The following is a 23,450-nucleotide window of genomic DNA, read 5'->3' as shown; positions in this document are numbered from 1 at the left end:
GAACTGGGCCGATTAGGGTTAGGGTCTGAAACGGATTGGATGATTTTCAGTAGCGCGGCTTGGAGGTATTGTTCCACGGCTTCCCGAACGGTTTTGGTGATATCGGCTTCCCGACTAGTTCCAATGGAGGTTGTTGATGAGAATCTGGTCTATTTTCATCAATGATGGCTAGGGTTTCGTCGCCATGCTCTGATACCATGTTGAAAAAAGAGGAAGAAAGGAACACAAGATTTATGTGGAAAACCTAGATCAGGGAGGAAAAACCACGATAGAGACTGATTTTATTATTAATTCTAATACACAGTACACGAGAATAGGTCAAATAAATAGACTAGTGGGAAGCCCTAGGGTACATACAATTACTAAAATACCCCTAAGGCTGCAAGCTGTTTTTCGACAGTATCCACATGCGCAAAAGAACGAGATCGAACGGTTAATCAATGACAATCAGCTGGAATCATTCGTCCTAGCATTAGCCTGTTTTCTTATCCGGTTATACTTGTGAAGAAGAAAGATGGTAGCTGGAGATTTTGTGTGGATTATCATTTAGTTGATTTTGCAATGGTAGTAGATAAGTTTTCGGTTCCTATGATAGACGAATTGTTGGATGAGTTGAACGGTGCGAAGGTCTTTTCGAAGACCAATCTGTGGTCCAGGTGCCACAAATAAGGTTAAAAAATGAAGATATTGAGAAAACAACATTTTTGACACGAGGGACCTTAAGAATTCCTGGGCATGCCGTTTGACTTCACGAATGCACCGACAACATTTCAGGCCCTCATGAACGAAGTTTTTCGACCTTATTTACGTTGCTTCATTTTCATCTTTTTTTATGAGAAGTTTTGATGAATTTAATTCCAAGCTTGGACAATATACAACCCCACTTGAGAAGTGTAGATTTGTGCATAGTCATTTATATCTTTTGATGATAGTCTGATATATAGCCCCGACATGGATTCTCATATCCTACACTTATACTTATGTTAAGTTTGTTAAGAGAGCATTGCTTGTATGCCAATAAGAAAAAGTGCCAGTTTGTCAAGAATCGTACAGAGTATCTAGGTCATTGGGTTTCAAGTCAGGCGACCCAAGAACGTGAAAGAGTTGCATGGGTTTCTGGGTTTGATAGCTGGTTAAAAGATATAAATGAATATGCAGAACACAGTTTACACAAGTTTATCATGGCAATGACTCTGTATATTAGTTGAAATTGCAATATTTATTTTCAAACCGCTAACATTCTTTCTAATTACTTATGTACAGATGTTTTCTCTTTTTAGTTTTTGCGATCCAATGAAAAGATGGACTCTTACTTTGAAAAGTAACTCTTTATTTAGAGTGCTGATAAAATCACTTGGAAATAATTCATTTTAAGAAATTAGACTAAAACTTCCTTTGGCTGCAACCAAACTAAGCTTAACATTTGAGGCAATAGCCTAACCAAGCTTTTGAAAAACGAATGAAATCATCTCCTCAGGTTGGTTGTGTAAAATGATGATTCAGGTTGAAGAAGCAGAAACAATCGTTAAACTGACTGAAGAGATGGACTCTGTAGATGCTGGCTTCTTGAAGAGGCTACTAGTATCATAAAGACCTAAACAAGGCATTGGATCAATTTGAATTATCTCAACTTCTTTCTGGTCCGTATGACAAAGAAGGTGCTGTCATCTCTATCTCGGCTGGAGCTGGGGGTACTGATGCACAGGTAAATAGTTGAAGCTTTATCTTGGAAACTGTTTTCAAAAGTATTTTTTGGTTTTGTTTTCTAAACTGCTTGTAGGAATTATGGTCAATGTGGAATTTTGAGCTCCAACTTCTTCATGAAATTTATTGCTTCTCCCATATAAATTTTTTACAATATCCAGTGCAGATTGGGCTGACAAGCTCCTGAGATGTATGTGAGATGGGAGAGAACAAAGAATATAAAACAAGAGTAGTTGAAAAATCTGCTGGAAGAGGAAGCTGGAATAAAATCAGCTACAATTGAAATTGAAGGCCGTTACGCTTATGGATATATATCTGGGGAGAAAGGAACGCACAGGATAGTACGTCAGTCTCCTTTTAACTCTAAAGGACTTCGACAGGTAATTTTAACCCTAACTGACATTGCCAGTGCTTGGAGATTAAAGAAAAGGTAGACAAGTAAAGTTACGTAATGACAAAGTTTTAAAATTTTCTTGAACTGAAAATTACAATCCAGAATGATTTATTGACTTGTAATGAATGATGTGAAACTAAGTCCACTTGCTCATGTTTCCTCAAGATAGATTGTTTGATGATTGAGCCTACATGTTTTAATATAAGCTCTATGCAGACGAGCTTTTCTGGTGTAGAAGTCATGCCTCTCCTTCCCGACGAGTCCATGGATGTTGAACTGCCAGAAGAGGACCTGGAAATAAGCTTTTCAAGGGCCGGGGGAAAAGGAGGTCAAAATGTTAACAAGGTCGAAACGGCTGTACGCATCACTCATATCCCTACAGGCGTCACAGTTCGCTGCACAGGTTTCATATTCTAATTTAGAAGTACTTGTAACCACCATGTAAGCTTGATGTCTGTTCTGTTAGTAAGAGTTAATAATAGAACAGCGTCCCTAACTTTTATCAAAATTGTTCAAAGTGATCCTCACTTAAAAGCAGAATCATTTCACTTTTATGATCAAATCAATTGATTGACATGTAATGTTATTATATTAAGGATGTGTTTGGAATACATTTTCAAGTGTTTAATTTAAAAGGTATTTATTTTGGAAGAAATTGGAGTGTTCGACAATTATTCAAAATAGTTTTTCAAGTATATTTTAATCAATTTTTATCAAAAGTGTTTAAATAAAAATGAATTTTTATCGCTTTTCTTCGAGAAAAAATTTAAGCCAAATAGTTTCCGGAAATGTTTGGTATAGTGTTGTCCTTTAAACCTCCATGTTTGAAGTCTTCTGCTTAGGATTGATGTAGTCAACCTGGAACCATTCATACCGAGTGAACCAAATATGTTTTCATTTGACAGCAAACCTTTCAGACTTTCCATGTTCCATGATTTTAGTAATTCAACCTGGCTTGGTGACAAGTTTTGATAGAATCGAATAATATTTGTTTACAGCAAGTTATGAATAATCTCTGAATTAATGTCATTTCATCTTCTTCTCAACTATAATGCAGAGGAGAGATCACAGCTGGCGAACAAGATCAAGGCATTAAGCCGGTTGAAAGCCAAGCTGTTAGTCATAGCCGAGGAGCAACGTGCATCCGAAATCAAGCAAATACGAGGAGATGCCGTAAAGGCCGAGTGGGGGCAGCAAATAAGGAACTATGTGTTTCATCCATACAAGCTAGTGAAAGATGTTAGGACAGGCTATGAGACATCAGACATTGTCTCTGTAATGGATGGCGAACTGGAGCCCTTCATCAAAGCTTACCTCAAATACAAGTACAGTATGGCATTATCTACTGGTGAGGCTGACTAAAAATTGGCATAAACTAATAATAGTCAGCCTTGATTGTTGATGTATTACGTATTTTTCTTACATTAATATTCAAAGGAGCAAAGGCCACGAGGCAAAGTTCTTGTACATTGCAAGCTCTCTGAATTTTGACTCATCGAATATAAATCTTTTCCATTGTTAAAAGGCCCGTTTGGTCATTTCGTTTGAGTTTTGTATATTTGTTTTTTAAATCCGTTTTAAAAAAACAAAAACCATACACATTTGTAATTGTTTTTTGTTTTCTGTTTTCTAAAATCTAAAAACCATGTTTGGTAATTGTTTTTTTCTAATTTTTTTATTATATCTTTATTTTTATTTTTATTTTATTTAAATCATAATGATAAAAAATGTCATTACATATCGCTAAAAATACAAAAAAAAAATAGTTTATTTTGAAATTTCGTTGTTTTGTTAAAACAATTTTATTTCCTATATGATACTCAATGATTCGTGAACAATCGTCTAAGATAGGATAAATTACTAATATGTGAATGCAACATGAAAATCACATGACTCGACAAACTCTAGTGATGATAGTAATTGTATATAAGAGAGACGAATTGGGGTAGTAATATTTTATATTTTTGTGTTGAATTGATAAGAAAATCACATATTTAAAAACTATTATAAGTAGCTGTTTCATATTTTTTTTAGAAAATACACATTCTTTCCTTAAGATTGTGTCTTTCAGAAAACTATCATCACTCGAATAAGGCAAAACTCGTGAATCTATTCTATGAAGACTCTTAATTATTCGTAATTAATTATTTCTTAATTGAGTTTGTAGAAATTAAAAAAAAAGCTCTGTACGTATTATATAGAAAATGTCTATATATAGAGGAATAAATATTGCACTCATACAAGGAGTTGTGTTTTTCTAACTTTTAAAATAATAATAATAGTTTTATACATACTTTCAACTTTGAATTTTGAAATAGTTTTCTAAAAGCTTTCTAAAATATTATTATTAAAATAAAAAATTTGAGTTGACGTGGAAATGAAAGTTTGAACATTATTTTTCATTCAATTTCATATAAAAAAGGGTCAAAAAAATGTATAAACTCAAGTATGAGAGGTGGGAGATAAATGAAGAGATCGAATCCTGTAGTAGAAGTGAGTGATCATTTTTTTCTTTGATTCGTAAAATAATACATTCAGAATGTAATCTACACAGGTTAAACATGAAGAATTTACAGGGAAACGGGATAAAGAATGCAACTCTTCTCAAATATACTTTTTTACAAACTGATCCTCTTCCAACAACTTCTCCTCACGTATAGATATGCTTCTAATTGATCTTCCTCGATTATTCTCTTGGTAAGGACCGATTTGTGGTAACATTCTTTTGAAAGAGAGAAAATTCTTTTTGTAGAAAGAGATCGAAAGGAATTAAAACGAATCAAAGTAACACTGTTTGAGCCGCCCACCGACTCTAGGGCAACTTCCATCTTCTTCACCTTGAAATCAACCGTCGTCGTCTCCACCTTCCCTGCACTCCAGATTACCTTATTAACAGCATTGCCACCAGCACGATCCAAACAGTTAGCCGTAATAGAGACCTCCAGAGAACCCTTAAAGACAGAATAAATCCCAGCAGACGCAACAAGATCAGTCGAGTTCGAATTCATAGCTGCAGGTTTCATTCAAGACTTGATATGGCTGTCACAGAGGGGGATGAGACCCAACCTTATCCTTGAAGCGAAGTGGTGAACATTTGCGAACCATCAAAACATTCCAGATCCAATGCCCCTACGGATTATAGAGCCACCCCACTATAAACAACAAGCACAATTGGGCGCTTGGATGAAAACTCGATCAAATTCAAATAGAAACGCGATATTCGATCCAATACTCGATCAAACTCGATCCAATACTCGATAAGTCTGGATTCAAAATCAATCAAGTTCGATTAAAATTCAATCCAAACTTGATCCAATACACGAACAAACTCGAGCAAAACTCGATGAAACACAGTCAATACTCGATCAAACTCGATCAAAACTCAAACAGAAACACAATTAAACTGAATCAAAACCTCGATCAAGATTCGTTTAGAAACTCTATCAAACTCGATCATAACTCGATCAAATCCACCTGAAGAAAGCACAATCACCTGATGCAACCTTTATCACATGCAAGAATCTCTTGTGAGAAGAAAGAGAAAAGAGACGTGCGTGAAGTGCATGCGTGTGACTAACCCTAATTATCCAAAGTTTCAATTGTTGGATTTCTCCACTAACTAAGTGGACTTTGAAGTGGCACTTCCAAAGCTTGATACCTAAAGATTACATGCTAGTGGAGTTTGAGGTGGAAGACATACAAGACAGAGTTTTGCATGTAATTAGTCTATAAATAGTTTGGTTTTTGAATTTTGTAAGAACTAATGCTTTTTTTACTTTGACTTTACTGATAAGCAAATAATTGGTAATGATTAGGAGCTGAGCATTAAAGGACTTACTTCCAAATTAAGCTTCCAAGTATGAAGAGTTGGCAACTCTTCAAGAATCAAAACCACCAAAAGTCATAATGAATCTAGAAATTCAGATTCATTCACATATTTAATATTTGATTTATCAATTTATGACAATATATTTACATTTATGAAGGTTTATGTATGTAGTTGAAGAGTTTTTATTGAACCTAGTCAATTAGGTGAAAAGTTATATATATATATACATCCTTTTGTCATTTCCATCTTTTCATTCACACCTTTTGTTCATTTTGATATATATATATTTTTTTATCATTTACCAAATTTCTTTGTCTTCATTTTTCTTTGTCATTTCCATGATTATTATTACTTTTGGCGGCTTTGATTCTTGAAGGATTGCAACTCTTCATACTTGGAAGCTTAATTTGGAAGTAAGCCTTTTAATGCTCCAACTTCTAATCATTGTCAATTATTTGCTTATCATTTACTCTTCCACCAAAATTTCTTTACTCTCCATTTTACTAGAGTAAAAGTCCCTTTAGTTCACTAATAAAACGATCCCACAACCATGTTCTTCATCCGGAGAATAGTGAGGATTTACTGTTGGCGGTGTCGATCGAGCTTGGGAGAGGAAGATTGTATTGGTTCTACAAAGGTTGTAATTTCTAACCCTTTATGCATGCTTATTCTTGTTTATGTAAATAAAACGTTATCGATCTTCGCTTCCGCTATTGCATGTCTTGTTTATATTCCAACAAGTTTGACACCTAGAGATTTTATGCTAGTAGAGTTTGAGAGGGAGGACATTCAAGATGGGATTTTGCATGTTTGTCTTTAAATAGGTTTTGATTTTCAAAAATTAAAACTTAATGCTTCCTTGAATATTGAAAATTTACTTCTTTCACAAAATTCTCTTTGACTCTCCAATTTAATTGGTAAAATTCCCTAACTTTCACTAATAATTCGATCCTACAACCGTATTCTTCAATCGGAGAATAGCGAGGATTTTTCGTTGGTGGTGTTGATCGAGTACAGAGGGGAAGATTACAGTGGATTCTACAAATGTTGTATTTTCTAACCTTTTTTGCATGCTTATAAAGTTTTAATGTAATTAATGTTGGAAAACAGAAACAGATAGCGGAAGAAAACAAGATCATTAAGCATTTTAATTCCTTAATTTTGACATCAAAATAAGCATATTCATAGGGTATTAAGATGGTTTCAAGAAACACATACCTTTGAAGAATTCTCCAAGCATAAGCTGCAAGTCATGCAACTACGTCGTGCAAGCTACTCATCACGAATTCTCAGCTTCAAATCTTCAGTGAACCACCAAGAGATCTTCTCTACTATTCTCAGCATTGAACATAAGTGATGAAACTAAAAAAGGGAGTGAATTTGTGAAGGGAATAGAATGGGTTTCAGGTGAAGTAGAAGAACTCAACAGAAAACTTTTTCCAGTTCTGTCTCTTTTCATCAGCAAATTTTGAGAGTTTCATGTATCATCTTCATGCAAGCACTTGCAATGCCACTTCAATTGGACAACATGAAGTGGGATATGTGGTTTAAAAGTGAAGAAACTGAAGGAACTCTTATACAAGAGTACCTCTAAGCAGAAGCGGATCGTTTCAAATACATTGTGACAGAATTTCCACATTTACATTCAAACAGAATAGATATGCAATATACTACAAATTATCGGCATGCTTTCAAACATAAATAACAAGAGAACAAGAAACATACCAGTTGAAGAACACTTCTTCACCAAAGACTCGTTCTCTCCAAACGAACTGCTACTCTCGCTCTCGCTGGAACATCCAAGCAATCGTTCACCAAAACTCCAATTTTCTACTCACGAACGGCCTTCACACGAACACCGCAACAATGGGGATGACACCACCACTTGGAACCCTCGGTATTCTCGGTGTGTGAATCCAAAGAGTGAGCTCTGTTGGAATTTGGTAGAAGGGAGGAGGATACGAAGATTGTATACAACGATCAAGCAAGTGGGAGAAGGGCAGGGATCGTATAGACAACGCTTGATCATTTAGAAGAATGTACACGATCGTGTAGTAAATAGGCAGCGATCATATAGACAATCGTTTAGTAAACGCTCGATGCTAGAAGATCGTTTACTAAAACTTAGGCGATCGTTTAGAAAGAGGCGCGTGTGTATACGATCATGTAGTAACTTTGAGCTATCGTATAATCTCTCGGTTTTCTATGCGATCAGCTGTATACACAATGCGTGAGTGAATTACGTGATCCCTTGCAAAATGAAAACGATTTTCATTTTATTCTTTAGTTACAAAACTGAATGAAACTTCCCACTATCACACGGTTACGGAGAAAATGCTGGGCACAACTATCCTATAATTGTCCAATTAAAAGTAATAAATATAATCATATTATATTCTACCTATAGTTTAATATCACATATAAACCATAATGTTTTCTCCTCCACTAGATATAAATCATATTTATATCCATTTTCCTCCAATTAATGTATCTCATACATAAAGTCAATCATATCATATATAATTAACCAGTTCAATCATATCATATATAATCGAACTCCCTCTTGTCAATTTGAACATTTCAAACTGACCTAAAAACTTATTCTCAACTTGAATCCATTGAGCTATCAAGGGGACCTTATGGACATGTGGCTCGAAGCTCCAACGGTACATGAATAGCTGACTAAACTCTTTAGCCACGAGATCCACCATCCATTAACTGCCAAGCATTCCACTAAAGATCGACATTTATGTTGAGTTTTATGTCCTAAAACTCGCAGTTTGTAAAATGATAAACATTTTCTATAATCAATATAATTATTATTGATATCATAAATTGTATGAAAGTCTAAATCCAATAAACTAAGACCCATGACTATTGTATGAGTACTTGAACTTTATGTGGAGAAATAAGAGTGGATCAGGTTTGAGTAAATAGTCAAAATGATTTATGGTAACGTTGGGTACCTTATTCTGGTAACACTATTGGATGTGGCCTACTCTATAGTTGTTACAAAGATTTGTAAAGTGCTACATACGATGTGATCCTAATTCGTATATGTTATGACATGAGGAGTAGGGGCGTTCTATGTAATGAGTTTGCATAAGATCAGGACCAAGAAATAAGTCACTCTTACTTTATAATGTTGTTTCCTGTATAAGATTGACTATTTCACCTAGATAACCTAGGTAACTTGATCTTAATCCTGTTTATTCAAGATTGCTCTTAGATTTGCATAGGTGAAGGTTGGCTCAACAGCGCCGACTCAATAAGACTCCCATTTCAGAGGTAAGACTAGATAGATAGCTGGGGACATAGGGTACAAAATGGAGTTCACGCCTACCTGATAAGGATAGGAAAAAGGTTGTTCTCTCAAGTACTGAATCCAGGTCTTGAATAAGGGGCCCCACCCTCTCACTGGGCTGAGAGAGTTTGGTTTAGTGATTAGATCACAAACCAGTTGTTCATTAGAGGATCAATAGGGACTTGAGAAAAAAGACGTAATCTCGAGGATAAAATAGATATTTGACCCAACCGTTATTACGAACAACCTGTGAAGGATCGACTTATTGATTATGGTTAAATCATGTCGACATAATATATCTACAGTGAGGGGAGTGCAACTATGAGCTTTAGTGGAGTGACCCATTAGTTAAAGAATGGGGATTAATCTGGTCTAATGAGTTTAGTCAATTAATCTCGGATCGTTAGAGCTCATGATCTGTAGGTTCGCAAGGTCCCCCTACTAGCTCATAACGAACTAACTCTAGAATAGCATGATAAGTTAATTTGAAATGTTCAAATTATTAAGGGAATAGTAATTATATAAGATATAGTCAGTGGGGGATTTTTTTTATTAGTCCACTTCAGATTTGTACTAGTGAGACGAGGAGTCGTCCTTGTCTTCTCCAAGCATATTCATAGGGAATTCTCCAAGCATAGATGGATTTGTGTTAAAATTAATTTTATTTTTCAGTTTTAAAATCAAGTTTTTATTTTTGAGATAAAATTGAAAAAGAGAACAAAATACAAATGGAAAAGCTTGATTTTCCATTATCCATCTTTTTACTTGCTCACACAAAAAGCATTCAACTTTTCCTTGTCTTCTCCAAGCATAAGCTGCAAGTCATGCAACTCTCTCATTTACATGTTGATCTACAATATAATGAAGAGATTGGAGTGAAAATCGGGCATGCAATCTATAGAGAATTTTAGAGAAAATTCAAGTTGAAGAAAGGGTTCTTCACCAAGATTGCTGCTATGAGCTTTTCTTCTTCATCCCTTAGTTCAAGCTTGTTTTGAGTCCCACAACTCAATCTAGAGCACCAAGAGAATAGTAGGGAAGATCTTGAGGTGTTCTGCAACAAAATTCGAAGAAGATAGCAGTTGGAGAAGGAGCTTTGAAGAAGTTTATAAGAGGTATGTCTTGAAACTCTCTTGTTTTCTGCAAGAGCATGCTTTATATTTTGTCAAGATTAATGAATTAGAGTGCTTAGATGATCCTTGTGCTTTCGTTGTTGCTGATACAATCCTACAATGAATATTGGTATTGTTTATACTTCTAATTTGGTGAGTGATAGGCAGAACCTGTGGTCCCAGTTGATTAATTTTTGTTTTGTATGGCAGTCTCCGGGAGTTTTTATGGATGATTTTAATGTTATTCGTAATAGTTCGAAGGCTCATGGTGGTTGCCCTAGCTTGGGTGAGATGGGGGAGTTTGATAGGGCGATGTTGGAGGTGGATTTGGTTGAGCTGGGAGTGGTAGGTAACCAGTTACTTAGACTAGTAAGGTTCGAGGGAGTGGTATCTTACGCAGGTTGGATCGTCGTTTGACTAATGAGACGTGGTGGCATTTTCTTATTCAGAGGTTAAGGTTGGTTAGTGGGGGATTTTTTTTATCATAGTCCACTTCAGATTTGTACTAGTGAGACGAGGAGTCGTCCACCTCATTCGTTTCGTTATTTTACCCATTAAGAGGAGGCAGATGGTTTTATCGATACTATTAGGTCTGTGCGGAGAAGGTCCGTGGATGTTTCCCCTATAGTTAATTTTGTAAGAAACTTGAAGTCCATAAAACCGATTTTGCATGCTTCGTTTGGAAGGCGTATTTATGTGTTATCTGATGTGGTGCGGGTTGCTAGACAGAATATGGAGGCTGCTCAGGCCACGGTAGAGAGGGATCCCTCCTCGGAGACTATTTTTTTAGAGGCTGCCCAGGCCATTGCGGTGTTTTGGTCTATGGCTAGGTTGGAGGAGGCTTCTTTACAGTAGAAATCTCGGGTGAGATGGTTGGAGTTGGGTGATTAGAACACGACGTCGTTTCATCGCAGTGTTCGTTCTCAGTGTAGTAGTAGTGGTCTGTTTTCGGTTGTGGATGTTAGGGGTGTTCATCAAACTGTTCATGACCGTGTGACGGGGGTGGCCGTGGATTTCTTCCGGGTTAGTTTGGGGGCTTAGTCTGTGGGGTATAGGGATCTAACGTCACGGATTGAGGATATTGTGCAGTATCGCTGGCCTGTGGAATGTGTGGCAGTGCTTGGTCGTCCAGTGGGTAGAGGTGAGATCCAGAAGGCTTTATTTTTTATGAAGTCTGGTAAGGCTCCTGGTTCGGATGGGTTTACAGTGGATTTCTATAGAGCTGCATGGAGTGTGGTCGGCGATGATTTTTGTGATGATACTATGAATTTTTTCGAGACATGTTATCTTCCTGCTCGAGATTTGGGGTTTAATTCAGGCAGTGGGGCCTAAGGTCGGTAAGGATTATTGAGTATGGGTGTCGAGTGCTAGTGGTCGATTTTCTGTTGCTAGTGCGTGGAAAGTCTGTGTCCTAGGGTGCCCTGGGCATGTCTTTTGTGGTATGGGGTTGGTATTCCGCAACATTCCTTCTGTATTTGGTTGCCTGTAAGAGATAGATTGGGTACACGAGATTGGTTGAAGAGGTGGGGTGTGTTGTTTGTTGGGGAGTGTCTTCTGTGTGTGGGTGGTGTGGAGTCGCGGGATCATTTATTCTTTAAATGTGGGTTTGGGAGAGAGATATAGTTGGGTGTGTTGCCTCAATTGGGTTCATCTCATCGGGTGATGGGGTGGGATCTCGAGTTGAATTGGTTGTGTCGTGTGGATTCTGGCAAAGGGGTGCATAGTAAGCTATTTCGAGTCTTCTAGTGTGCTTCTATCTACCACATCTGGTAGGAGAGGAATCATCGACTGCATGGGGGTCGTCTGAGGACGACGTCAGCTCTATTCCACCTTATGGTCTTTATGGTTCGTGCTCTGCTTCTTCCTAAAGGGTTGACCTTCTTGGTCTCATCTAGTTTGTTTATGTTGTTTTTCTTTCTTTGCTCTTTCTGTTGTTTTGTTCTGCTGTTGTCCCGGCTTGTGGGGTTCTTTTTGTTACTTGTTTACTTTCCCTAGTCGGTTGTTGTGTTTGCCTTTGGTTTGGCTTTTGTGTACTATCGAGCTTTGTCTTGTTCGTGCTTTATTTGCTATGATACCTTGATCCCGGGCTGTGGGATCCTCCTTGTTGTTATATAATAATATTACCTATTAAAAAAAAGAATTGGTATTACCGTTAACTAAAGCAGAAGCAAGTATTTTAAAGGAATTCGACAAGTTGAAATTTTAAACATATTCTTATTAGTAAATTGTGTTGGATTTTATGTCCTAAAAACTCATGGTTTGTAAACAACAAACTCATTTTGTAAATTAATAAAACTGTTATTGAAGTTTGATTCAGAAAAGTTATATTGAATATATGAATTGCTTATTTCATTTTATAAATAAATCCAATAGACTAAAAGATCCACGACTATTACATGAGTACTTGAACTTTATGTGGAGACATAAGAGGGGATCATATTCGAGTAAATAATCAAAATGATCTATAGTATGCAGATGCCTTATTCTGGTAACACTATCGGATGTGGCCCACTTTGTAGTTGTTACAAGGAGTTGTAAAGTGCTACAGACGAAGTGATCCTGATTTGTACATGTAGTGACATGAGGAGTGGGGGCATCCTATGCAATGAGTTTGCGCAAGATCGGACCAAGAAATAAGTCACTCTTACTTTATAACACTGTTTACTGTTTAAGACTGACTATTTCACAATGATGACCTAGGTAACTTAACCTAAATCCTAAGCTATCTAATGGGGTTTAATTCAGTGTAAAGAGTTTACCAGTGACTCCGGGTCTTGAACAAAGGGCCCCACCCTCTCATTAGCCTGAGAGGGATTCGATTTGATGATTAAATCACAAATCAATTCTTCATTAGAGGATTAGTGGAACTTAAGGAACAAGAGGTAATCTGGGGGGTAAAACAACCTTTTGACCCAGTCGTTATTATGAACAACCTATGAAGGATTAACTTACTAATCATGGTTATATCGAGTGGACACAATATATCTACAGTGAGGGGAGTGCGACTACGGGCTAGTGGAGTGATCCGGTAGATAACAAATGGGGATATTCGTTGTAACTTTAGCCAATTAATCTCGGATCGTTGGAGTCCATGATCTGTAGGTAGGTCCCCTTACTAGCTCACAAACGGATTAGCCTTAGAGTAGCGTGATAAGTTGATTTGAATCGTTTAAATACGAATGAATAGAATAAGTAAATATATGTGATATAATTACACGTTTAATTTTAGAATTAAACGAAATTGGAGAATTGATTAATATTATTAAATTCATGAATAGAGTTTCAAGGTATTAAATTAATTTAATATTTGATATTAAATTAATTAATATTTGATATTAAATTAATAGAATTAATTAAATTATTTAATTAATTATTAGTTATTAATTTTATTAGAAAAATTAATTTTGAATTAATTTTTGTAAAATTAATAAAATTTCAGTTTTGTTTTTTGAAATAAAAACTGAAAATCTTTTTTAATCTTGAAAATAGTTTTCAAAATGAAAAAAAAATGAAAAATGAAAAACCAAAAGTGGGTGTTTCCCACTTTTGGAACCAAGCACCTTACTCATATTTTCACTTCAATTTTAGCTAAATAATGAAGGTGGAGCTGGAATTCATGCAGAAGGTTTGTTGCTTGAATGTCATGCAATATAAACTTCAATTCTAAGTGAAAATCAGGCATGTAAAAGTTTGTATTTTTGCTGAGAATTTGTGTTTGAAGAAGTGTTCTTCACACTGTGTAAAACCAATAACCTCGTCTCCAATTTCCTTCGATTCAAGCTTGTTTTGAGTTCCACAACTCAATCTAAGGCTCCAAGAGAATAATAGGGAAGACCTTATGGTGGTTCACAACCAAAGGAAAGGAGATTGCAACTCAAGATCGTGATTCAAGAGCTACTTCAAAGGTTAGTGTCGAAACTCTAATTTTAGTTTATGAACATGTTGAATTTGAAGCCAAAATTAACGAATTAGAATGCTTAATGATCCTGTTTTCTTCCACTACTTGCTTCCTTATTCCAACAATTGGTATTAGAGCATCATTTAAGCATTCAATTCGATTTAATCTTGTTTGGTGGGTGTTTTCCATAAGTTGTATGAAAATGATGAACTAATATGGTTTTTGTCTGAGTTCTGGCATTGTTTCCTCTTCAATTGATAGGATCTACTAGCATGCAACGGAAGTAAATAAAATCAATATGCACTCTAATTACATTTAATATGAGTTCTAAAAGAATACTTAAATAGAAATTTAAGAAGAGGGTTTCTCAACAACATACCTTTGATGAATTCTCCAATTCCAAGTTGCTCTTCACATGATTTCAGCTTCAATTCAATAGTGAACCACCAAGAGATCTTCTCTACTATTCTTAGCCTTGAATTTGAGTGGTGGAAGCAATTGGAGTGAATTTGTGAAGGAAAAAAATGGTGTTTTGTCAAGAAGAACACTGCAGTAAGAACTTTTCCAGTTGCAAAAAAACTCTACCCACATCTTCAAATTGAAGAGGTTTTATATTTTATTCACATGTAAGCACTAAAGTTCAACAACATTAACACTTCAATCACCTGAAATTCAGTGGGAAAGGTGTGTAATTGGAGGTGATACACCTCCTACTTGGAGTTTTGTGGATTTTTCCACTAACTCCTCTAATTTTCAATCTTTTTATTTTAAATTCACATTCTAATTAATTCTAAAATTAACTAAATTTTAATTTAATCAATTCATAGTTAATTAAATTGAAAATATCAAAATTCAATTTCTCAAATTGAATTGAAAATGAAAATTAATTTGATTTTTAATTAATTAAACATATTTAGTTAATTAAAATAACAATTTAATATCAAATATTAAATTAATCACACAGCTAATTTTAAACATGAATCCTATTCATATAATTAATATTTAAATAAATATTTAAATATTATAAACTCTCCAATTCCATTTAATTTCAATAAATTAAATGTTAATTAATTATATCAAATATAGTTATACAAACCCTAATTTGAATTTTGAACTATTCAAACTCAACCCCTAATTTCAATTTGAACATTTTCAAACTGAAATTCAATTTGAACAATTCAAATTGATATCATTAAAAATTCATTTAATTTATTAATTAAGGTGAATATTTTACGAGCTAGTAGAGGGACCTTATGGACCTACAGATCATGAGCTCCAACGATTTAAGATTAATTGACTAAAACTCTTTAGAACAAATTAATCAGTATTCGTTAACTATCAAGTCACACCACTATAGCTCGATAGTTGCACTCTCCTCACTATAGATATATTTATGTCCACTTGATTTAACCATAATCAGTAAGTTGACTCTTCACAGGTTGTTCGTAACGGCTGGGTCAATATGTTGGTTTACCGGATATTACATTGTCTGCTTAAGTTCTACTGATTCTCTAATGAACAATTGGTTTATGATCCAATCACTAAACTGGATCCTTCTCGGGCCAATGAGAGGGTGGACCCCTTGTTAGACTTGGATTCAGTATTTAAGAGAACAACCTTTCTCATATCCCTAAATTAGGTAGGTGTGAATTCCTTATTGCACCCTATGTCCCCAGCTATCTACCCGATCTTACCCCTGAAATGGGAGGCTTATTACGCTGGTGCTTTTGAGCCAACCCTTACCTATGCAAATCTAAGGATAATCCCGAATAAATAGGAGTTCATAGTTAGCTCAGGATTAAGATCGAGTTACCTAGGTCATCTAAGCGAAATAGTCAATCTTAAACAGTAAACAACGTTATAAAGTAAGAGTGACTTATTTCTTGGTCCGATCTTACGCAAACTCATTACATAGGACGCTCCCATTCCTCATGTCAATATATGAACGAATCAGGATCACTTATTTGTTGCACCTTACTACAAATTGTAACAACTACAGAGTGGACTGCATTCGACAGTGTTACCAGAATAAGGCACTCAACTTTATTCGTATACTATAGATCATTTTAATTATTTACTCGAACCTGATTCACTTTTATGTCTCCACATAAAATTCAAGTATTCATATAATAGTCATGAATCTTAGTTTATTAGATTTAGACTTTATAAGTGAAATTTATAGATTCAATAACAACTTTATTGAAGTAATATCGAATAACATCTTTATTGATAATAGAATATGTTTAACTTTACAAACTGCGAGTTTTAAGATATATAACCCAACATCAATTACATTGTAATTCTTGCAATTGGCTCTTATTTGATGGGCTTTAATGTGTGTTTAAGTGTCTGTAATACCTTTGGAGTCATTAGAGTTGCAATTAGAATGTAAAGGACAAAAGAAGTGAAGAAGGTGGAGCAGCAGCTTGGGATCAAGGCATCACAGCAACAAAGCACAAACAAAACAAGTAGATAGATGCACACTAGAAAACTCAAAACAACTTACTACGCACCCCCTTACCAGACCCCACTCGACACAACCAACTCAATTCGACATCCCAATTTGTCATTCGATGAGACGACCCCAACTGACACAGAACACCCAACCACACCTTTCTCCCAATGTCACACTAAACAAATAAATGGTCCCGGGACTCCACACCACCCACACATAGGAGACACCCTCCCCTCAGAAGATACATCCAACCTTCTTAACCAATCCCTCATACCCAATCGATCCCTCATGGCTAACAAAGCACAAAATGAGTGACGCGAAATACCACCCCCCGACCATAGAAGACATGCCTAAGACACCCTAGGACGACGATGATGCACACTCTCCCACACACATGCAATAGAAAACCGACCACTAGCACTTGGAACCCACACCCAGTAATCCTTCCCACTCACCCTAGGCCTTATTGCCTGAATCAAACCTAGATCTCGAGCAACTCCCACGATACTGTAGGCCACCTCCACCTTCCCTCACCATCCATAAACTCTGATAAATGCGTCTCTAGTCTACAAGGTGCATCATAAACTACCCTAGACCCATACGTCTCCCAAATTCCCCCCCCCCCCTCCCCCTGGTAACCAAGGGTCCCACCAAACAAAACAAGATCTCCCATCGCCCACCATCAAATGAACTAGATGTTTGAAGTCATTAATCTCCTCACACCAGGCAAACGGGACTAGCCCTCAAGCACAAAACCTCCTTGCTTCACTCCGAACTGCCCATAAGGACCTCCCACGCAGTACATACGCTTCCATCCACGCCACCCACAAAGAACCAGACTTAACTAATAGAACCCAAAGCAGTTTCATAATAGCAGCCTGATTCCAAGAAGACACATGAGCAACACCCAAACCTCCCTTACCCTTCGGCAAGCACACCTCATCCCACGCAACCCGCGCACTGCCTTGACTCTCCACATTACCCTTCCATAAAAACCTCCTCAAAAGATGATCCACCTCATGAGTGACACACACATGCAATACGAAGATGCTGCACCAAAACACCTAAAAGGAATGTAAGACAGACCTGACGAGCTGCAACCTTCCAGCAAAAGAGAGGGACCGAGCTGTAATCCTTTGGATTAGGGGGGCACAATCCCCAACCTTCAACCGACCAGCTAGTTATCCCTAAATCAAGTAGGCGTGAATTCCGTCTTGCACCCGATATCCCCAGTTATCGACCTGGTCTTACCCCTGAAATGGGAGGCTTATTAAGCCGGCGTTGTTGTGAAAACCCTCAAGCATGCAAATCTAAGGATAATTCTGAATAGACTCGTTCATAGTTAGCTCAGGATTAAGATCGAGTTACCTAGGTCATCTAAGCGGAATAGTCAGTCTTAAACAATAAACAACATTATATATTAAGAATGATTTATTTCTTGGTCCGATCTTATGCAAACTCATTGCATAGTACGCCCCTACTTCTCATGTCAATACATGAAAAAATCTCGATCTCTTTGTTTATAGTATCTTTACAACAACTTGTAACAGCTACAGAGTATGCCGCATCCAATAGTGTTACCAGAATAAGGTATCCAACCTTAATCATATACCATAGATCGTTTTGGCTATTTACTCGATATTGATCCATTTTTGTCTCTGCATAAAGTTCAAGTATTCATATAATGTCATGGATCTTAGTTTATTGGACTTAGATTTTATGAATTCAATTAATAGATTCAACATCTTTATTGATAATAGAATATGTTCAATTTTACAAATTGCGAGTTTTAGGACATACAACCCAACAAAAATTCCTTTCTAGGGTTCATAAGTACCTTTTGAACCAAATCTCGTCCAAATTTTGACATGGAGCAGTTTGACAAGTAAAACCGTAAAGTTTGTATTTTTGGACTCGTTCTGGACCTTTTGGTCAAAAGTTCATCCATACAGGTACAAAACTATTGTCCAGCGTTCATAGGTAACTTTTAAACCAAATTTTGATCAAATTTGGACTGAGAGCACATTTCGTCATGTAGAAACCCAAAGTTTGTCCTTTTCGGACTCTTTCTTGACCTTTTGTGTCAAAGTTCGTCCACATAGGTACAAAACTCATCTTCAAGGTTAATAAGTATCTTTTGAACCAAACTTCGTCCAAATTTGGACTTGGAGTACATTTGGACAAATGGAAACCCAAAGTTCGTCATTCTCAGATTCTTTCTTGCTCTTTTGTGTCTAAGTTCGTCCACACTGGTACAAAACTCCTCTCTAGGGGTCATAAGTATGTTTTGAACCAAACTTCTTCCAAATTTGGACTTGGTTCATTTCGACAAGGAGAAACCCAAAGTTTGTCCTTTTTAGTCTCTTTCTTAACTCTTTGTGCCAAAGTTTGTCCACATTGGTACAAAATTCGTTTCTAGGGTTCATAAGTGCCTTTTTAACCAAACTTTGTCCAAATTTTGACTTGGAGCACATTTCGACAAGTAGAAACCCAAAGTTCATATGTTTGGACTCGTTCTTGACCTTTTGGTAAAAAGTTCATTCATACAGGTACAAAACTATTGTCCAACATTCATAAGTAACTTTTAAACCAAACTTCGACCAAATTTGGACTAAGAGCACATTTCGACACGTAGAAACCCAAAGTTCATCCTTTGGGGACTCTTTCTTGACCTTTTGTGTCAAAGTTCATCCATACTAGTACAAAACTCATCTTCAAGGTTAATAAGTATCTTTTTAACCAAAGTTCATCAAAATTTAGACTTGGAGCAAATTTTGACAAGTAGAAACCCGAAGTACGTCCTTTTCAAACTCTTTCTTAACATTTTGTGCTAAGGGTCATCCATACACGTACAAAACTCATTTCTAGGGTTCATAAGTACCTTTTGAACCAATGTTCGTCCAAATTTTGAATTATAGCAGACTTCGACGTGTTAACCCAAAGTTCGTCCTTTTTGGACTCTTTGAAATTTTATGTCAAAGTTCGTCCACATAGAAACAAAACTCCTCTCCAAGCTTCATAAGTATCTTTAGAACCAAACATCGTCCAAATTTGGACTTGGAGCACATTTCGACAAGCAGAAACCCAAAGTTCGTCCTTTCCGAACTCTTTCTTGACATTTTGTGTAAAGGTTCATCCACAAAGGTATAAAACTTCTTTCCAGGGTTCAAAACAACATTTTGAACTAAAGTTCGTCCAAATGTAGAATTATAACAGACTTCGACGTGTAGAAACCCAAAGTTCATCCTTTTCAGACTCTTTCTTGATCTTTTGTGTCTAAGTTCTTCCCAACTGGTACAAAACTCCTCTAAAAACTTCTTCCAAATTTGGACTTAGAGCACATTTCGACAAGTAGAAACCAATGTTCGTTGTTTTTAGTCTCTTTCTTTACCCTTTATGCTAAAAGTTCGTCCACATAGGTACAAAATTGCTTTCTAGGGTTCATAAGTACCTTTTGAACCAAACTTCATCGAAATTTTTGTTGGGTTTTATGTCCTAAAACTCGCAATTTATAAAATGATAAACATTTTCTATAACCAATATATTTATTATTGATTTCATAAATTGTATGAAAGTCTAAATCCAATAAACTAAGACCCATGACTATTGTATGATTACTTGAACTTTATGTGGAGACATAAGAGTGAGTCAGGTTAGAGTAAACAGTCAAAATGATCTATCGTACATGAATAAGGTTGGGTACCTTATTCTGGTAACACCATTGGATGCGGCCTACTCTGTAGTTGTTACAAAGAGTTGTAAAGTGCTACATACGATGTGATCCTAATTCATACATGTTATGACATGAAGAGCGAGGGCGTCCTGTGCAATGAGTTTGCATAAAATCAAGACCAAGAAATAAGTCACTTTTACTTTATAACGTTGTTTACTGTATAAGACTGACTATTTCACCTAGATAACCTAGATAACTTGATCTTAATCCTGAGTTAACTATGAACTCCTGTTTATTCAGGATTGCCCTTAGATTTGCATAGGTGAGGGTTGGCTCAACAGTGCCCGCTCAATAAGACTCTCATTTCAAGGATAAGATCGGATAGATAGTTGGAGACATAGGGTGCAAGACGGAGTTCACGCCTATCCGATTTAGGGATAGGAGAAAGGTTGTTCTCTCAAGTACTAAATCTAGGTCTTGAACAAGGGGCCCCACCCTCTCACTGGGTTGAGAGAGTTTGGTTTAGTGATTGGATTACAATCCAATTGTTCATTAGATGATTAGTAGGGACTTGAGGAATAAGACGTAATCTTGGGGGTAAAACAGATATTTGACCCAGCCATTATTACGAGCAACCTGTGAAGGGTCGACTTGCTGATTATGGTTAAATCATGTGGACATAATATATATATAGTGAGGGGAGTGCAACTGTGGTCTTTAGTGGAGTAACCCATTAGTTAAGAATGGGGATTAATCTGGTCTAATGGGTTTAGCCAATTAATCACAGATCGTTGGAGCCCATGATCTATAGGTCCGCGAGGTTCGCCTACAAGCTCGTAACGGACTAGCTCTAGAATAGCGTGATAAGTTAATTTGAAACGTTCAAATTAGAATTAAGGGAATTAGTAATTATATGAGATGTAATTACGTGTTTAATTTGAGAATTACACGGAATAGGAGAATTTATATGTTTAAATATGATTTAAATATACAAAGATGGATATGTGTTAAAATTAATTTAATATTTGATATTAAATTAATTAAGTTTTATTTAGAATTAATTTATGAAATTAATTTTATTTTTCAGTTTTAAAATCAAAATGAATTTTGAAATCAAATTTTGATTTTTGAGATAAAATTGAAAAGAGAAAACAAAACACAAAAATAGAAAAAGTTTATTTTCCATTATCCATCTTTCAAGTTGCTCACATAAAATGCATTCAACTTTTCCTTGTCTTCTCCAAGCATGAGCTGCAACTCATGCAACTCTCTCCTTTGCATGTGGATCTGCAATATAATGAAGAGATTGGAGTGAAAATCGGGCATGCAATCTATAGAGAATTTTAGAGAAAATTTGGGTTGAAGAAAGGGTTCTTCAATAAGATTACTACAATGAGCATTTCTCCTTCATCCCTTGATTCAAGCTTGTTTTGAGTTCCACAACTCAGTCTAGAGCACTAAGAGAATAGTGAGGAAGATCTTGAGGTGGTCTGCAACAAGATTTGGAGAAGATAGCAGCTGGAGAAGGAGCTTTGAAGAAGTTCTACAAGAGGTATGTCTTGGAACTCATTTGTTTTCTGCAAGAGCATGCTTTATATTTTGTCAAAATTAGTGAATTAGAGTGCTTAGATGATCCTTGTGCTTCCGCTGCTGCTGATACATTCCAACAATTTTGATTTCTGAGCACAGTTCGACAAATAGAAACTCAAAATTCATCATTTTTGGAGTCTTTCATAATCTTTTGGTCCAAAGTTCATCCATATAGGTACAAAACTCCTGTCTAGGGTTCGCAAGTAACTTTGAAACCACACTTCGACCAAATTTTGAATGAGAGCAAAATTACATAGAAGCTCAAAGTTCATCCTTTTTCAAACTTTTTCTTGACCTTTTGTGTCAAAGTTCGTCCACACAGGTACAAAACTCCACTCCAGGGTTCATAAGTAATTTTTGACAAAACTTCGTCCAAATTTGGACTTGGAGAACATTTCGACAAATAGAAACCCAAAGTTTGACCTTTTCGAACTCTTTCTTGACATTTTGATCCAAAGTTCATCCACACAGATGCAAAACTCCTTTCCAGGGTTCAAAAGGTAGTTCATCCAAATTTTGAATTATAGCAGACTTCGACGTGTAGAAACCCAAAGTTCGTCCTTTTCGGAATCTTTCTTGACCTTTTGTGTCTAAGTTCATCCATACTGGTACAAAACTCCTTTCTTGGGTTTATAAGTATCTTTTGAACCAAACTTCATCCAAATTTTGACTTGGAGCACATTTCGACAAGTAAAAACCCAAAGTTTGTCATTTTTGGACTCTTTCTTGACCTTTTGGTCCAAAGTTGATCCATACAGGTACAAAACTATTTTCCAACGTTCATAAGTAACTTTTAAACCAAACTTCGACAAAATTTGGACTAAGGGCACATTTCAATACGTAGAAACCCAAAGTTCGTCATTTGAGGACTCTTCTTGACCTTTTGTGTCAATGTTCGTCCACATATGTCCAAAACTCCTCTCAAGGGGTCATACTTCTTTTGTACAAAACTTTATACAAATTTGGACTTGAAGCACATTTCAATAAGTAGATACCCAAAGTCTGTCCTTTTAGGACTCTTTCTTGACATTTTGTGCTTAGATCATCCACACAAGTACAAAATTCCTTTCCAGGGTTCGTAAGTATCTTTTGAACCAAAGTTCATCCAAATTTGGAATTATAGCGAACTTCGACATGTAAAAACCCAAATTTCATCTATTTCAAACTCTTTCTTGACATTTGGTGTCTAACTTCACCCACAATGATACAAAACTCTACCCCAGGCTTCAGAATTAACTTTTGAACCAAACTTCTTCAAAATTTTGATTTGGGGCACATTTCAACAAGTAGAAACCCAAAGTTCTTTCCTTTTAGTGTCTTCCTTACCTTTATGCCAAAGTTCTTCCACATAGGTACAAAATTTCTTTCTTGGGTATATAAGTACCATTTGAATAAAACTTTGCCCAAATTTTGACTTGAAGCACAATTTGACAAGTAGAAACCCAAAGTTCGTCCATCCAGGCACAAAATTCCTGTCTAGGGTTCATTAGT

General features: G+C 36.1%; 1 pseudogene; it reads left to right on the top strand.

Annotated features, from left to right (window-relative positions):
• Window positions 1-3,565, top strand: part of LOC120069682 — a 50,067-nt pseudogene extending 46,502 nt beyond the window's left edge.
• The last annotated feature ends 19,885 nt before the right edge of the window (window positions 3,566-23,450 follow it).

This window comes from Benincasa hispida, unplaced genomic scaffold (genome assembly GCF_009727055.1).
Source record: "Benincasa hispida cultivar B227 unplaced genomic scaffold, ASM972705v1 Contig548, whole genome shotgun sequence".
Lineage (NCBI taxonomy): Eukaryota > Viridiplantae > Streptophyta > Magnoliopsida > Cucurbitales > Cucurbitaceae > Benincasa > Benincasa hispida.
This window is presented reverse-complemented; position numbering and strand designations above follow the sequence as displayed.